The sequence below is a fragment of the Pterocles gutturalis genome, unplaced genomic scaffold (genome assembly GCF_000699245.1).
Source record: "Pterocles gutturalis isolate BGI_N339 unplaced genomic scaffold, ASM69924v1 scaffold24609, whole genome shotgun sequence".
NCBI lineage: Eukaryota > Metazoa > Chordata > Aves > Pterocliformes > Pteroclidae > Pterocles > Pterocles gutturalis.
Genome location: NW_010129046.1, coordinates 8,048 through 11,696, shown reverse-complemented (window position 1 = coordinate 11,696; position 3,649 = coordinate 8,048).

The window sequence follows — 3,649 nt, the reverse complement described above, 5'->3', positions numbered from 1 at the left end:
CCAAGAGTTTTACTCTAAATGTCTAAACCTCATGGTTTTGTCCTTTTTTGTAACTGTTAGCAAACTTCTTGGCAATTGACTGTGCTGAACCCTGGCTTTCATCTTGTCTGGAGTAACATAAAGTTATTTACTGAAACAAAACTTTCTCTTCAAGTCTCTGCATGTTTTAGTCTCATGTTAAAAAAAAGAAAAAAAAAAGTTGCTGAAATGTAAATATTTGAGTATTATTAGATCAAGCTTAGGAACCTACGAACTGACTATATCTGTTAAAAGAAGCATGTTTTACCCACCTAAGGCACTAGAAAAAATGTACACCACTATGCCAAACTAATTTTATCTGAATTTGGAGAAAAAAATAATCTGATTGCCCTAAAATTATTATAGGATAGTGACTGAATACTGCTTATCAACATTTTGCAAGAGCAACAAGATATTTCAGCAGCATGCTGGAAAACACATAGATGAACCTGTTGCAGTTATGCTTTTCTGGATTTGCCCTATGTCATACTCACAGTCAAACTGCAGTGAAGCACAGTTAGCTGCAACCTGAAAATGACTGTTAATTCTGCATCTCGGAGTCCATCTTTTAACTTCTCCCATTTCACTGTAAGGCAACCTAGAATTATATTAATTGCAATGATATTGTATCACAAAATGCTTTACTGTAGCAAGTCATGAAGAAAATGATGAATCTCAGGTGACTGACCCAGTGCCCTAGAGATTCTAACACCTCACCAAAGGATGAAAGTAATGTATCGTGTTCAGCAGTAATTTGTATCTTGTGGAGAATCAAGATGAGGTAAATAAGAGGATTTCTTTTGCACAGAAGACTCATTTTGAGCTGAGATTGCTTGTAGTTGGATATCCATTTGTGAAATGGTGTGAATAAAGAATGAATGTAGAATCAAGTGCATTGGAAGGCAAGTCATCTTCCTGGTGTCAGCTGGGACAGAGTTAACTTTCTTCATAGTAGCTAGTAAGAGGCTATGTTCTGGATTTGTGCTGAGAAGAAGGCTGATAACATACTGATGGTTATAGTTGCTGCCAGGACAGTCAAGGACTTTTCAGCTTCTCTGCTGTGCCAGTGTCTGCAGGTGCAGGAGAAGCTGGGAGGGAGCACAGCCCCGACTACTAGCCCAGGACTGAACTTTGGTTTAGGACTGAGACCTACATTGGCCAATGGTATATTCCATGTCATGCATGTCATAAAGGAGGGTCTTCTCTGGAAGTGCTCTCTTGTTCCAGGTTGTCTTCCTCTGGGTTGCTGCTCTCTCAGGGTTATCTCAGTCTCTCAGACACTCAGGCTCTTATCTCCATTCTGGGATTCCAGTTTTGGGACTCTCCCTCCTCCAGGACTGTTAGCCAGGAACAGGCTGAGTCTTGGTCATCAGGTGGTGAGCAGTATCACTGTGTATCACTCATTTGTATATCTGTATATATTACTATTATTAGCATTATTATTTTCAATTTTATTGTAGTTTAGTTACTAAATTGTTCTTGTCTCAACCCACGAGTCTCTTTTCCCTTTACCCCTTTCATTGTCTCCCCCACATTACTGGGAGGGGTGAGGGTGAGTGAACAGTTGTACGGAATTTGTTTCCCACTAGCTGGGTTCAAAATCACAACAGTCATGACTGTATTTATTTGAACACATGAGGAAGCAAAGAAACTGTGTAAGAACAGGCTGCATGTAAGCATTATGACATTCCCATAAAAAAATTGGGAAAAAAATGTTCCGTACTAAGAGTTTTGAAATAGACATTTGTGGTAAGAAATAAATGTATTTTAAAAAAAACATTCTGAATCTACATGTATTTTTTTTCCCTTCACCTAGAGGAGAACAGTGGATAGGTACTTTAATTCTACGTTTCATAATATTAAAGAACCTACTGAATCCACATGATTCATTAGCTCATTGTTTAGTTCTTAGAAATGGAGTCTTGATCATGACAAACCTGCATAAGATAAGTAATATGGATCTTTGATCCGTTACCGGAATCTTCAGCAAATAATCTAAACAATACATATATAAAGAAGAAATCACTTGGAATTTACTTGGAAATGTGGCCCATTTTATTTTAACTGAAAAGCATTCATTATACAGTGCAAACAGTTCTTTGGTAAATTTACTGATTAAAATAAAAACAACAAAGACTTTGTCGTAGGTAACATTAAAAAAGAAAATAAATATGTAAAATTTGCCAACATATTACAGCAATATTCTCACAGTGGATACTGAGGAAATGGTCATCTAGCCATTGGCCACTGTTTCAGAAATGTTAAAATCAATGCTGATTTTCCAGACACTGCAATAAAACTGAATTAGTACAATCCATGACTGATTACATTTTAAACTGTGGATAAAGACCTATTTTTCCTGAATGGTTTATAATCAGATAGATGGATGGCAGAAAATAACTCAGTATTACACTTGTTTAAGCATACCCAGACTCTTAAGCCCATTTTATATACCATATGAATAAACAGTGAACAACGAAGAAAACCTCCCACTTTACTCTGGAGGCTGGAGAAAAGGAACAATCAGATACAAGGTTCTATTTTATAATGTATGAATGGAAACTCTCTTCTCCTATAAGCGGAAATCTTGAGAAAGTTTATTTAATATAAAATTGGAATAAAAGAATGCAAGTAGTAACCAGCTGGATGTATTACTGTCTTATTTAACTGTTTAGACAGTTAAATTATATTTGGTTTAGCTCTGCAATCCTTCCTCTTTGAGGAATTCCTGCTATAGGTCAGTGGGAGTTCCATCTGAGTTGGAATTACAGGACGAGACATGTGGTCTGGACTCTCAACAAAAGTCAACAAAATATAAGAGCATCAAAGAAATACAGGAATGACAACCTCTAGGAACCATATGATATTCCAACATGCTCGCCACACACAATTTCTAAAAGTATTAACATAGAAAAATTACATAAGTCAAAACATTGTATATAAAATCAATTAAAATATTCTTAAAAATATAAATTGTAGTTCCATGTGTACCTCTACCACACACCTTTAACACAGCACTCACATGTACATATTTTTCCTACCATAGTATGAAACAAGCTTCTGTAGTAAGCTTTAAAGATACACCAAAGTTTGAATGTGTGTCATGGTATCAGTTTATCAAATTAGAACTTATTAGTGTTAGTAATCAGAGAAATTATGTGCCAAAATATTATAGTGGAACTCATATTGCTGTGCTAGGTTAGTTATTAGACAGGTATTTGATCTACCATGCAATAATTAAGTATTCAGTCTGTTTGCATAATCTGAAATGTTTAAGATGGGAATGTTTAATATTGTGCATATTTTTTTGATACCCAATTCTGTTCCCTAAATTAGAATAATAAACTCAGAAGCCAGTGAACTGTATAACTAAAGAAGAGCTCTGGTTCTAGTTAGTCCTGCTTAGGACTTAAGGACAGAGCTATAAATTCTAACATATTAAGTATTCAGGGAGAGAATCAATTTTGAATAAACACAAAAAAGATGTAAAATGAGGTATGATAGTTGTCCTTCACTGAATATAATATATAATTCCTGGTCAAAAATATGCAGTTTGTCTCTAAAAAGTACACAACTTTGAAATGCTAGTGTAGACATATACTCTATAACATCAAACATTAAGTGGGAAAGA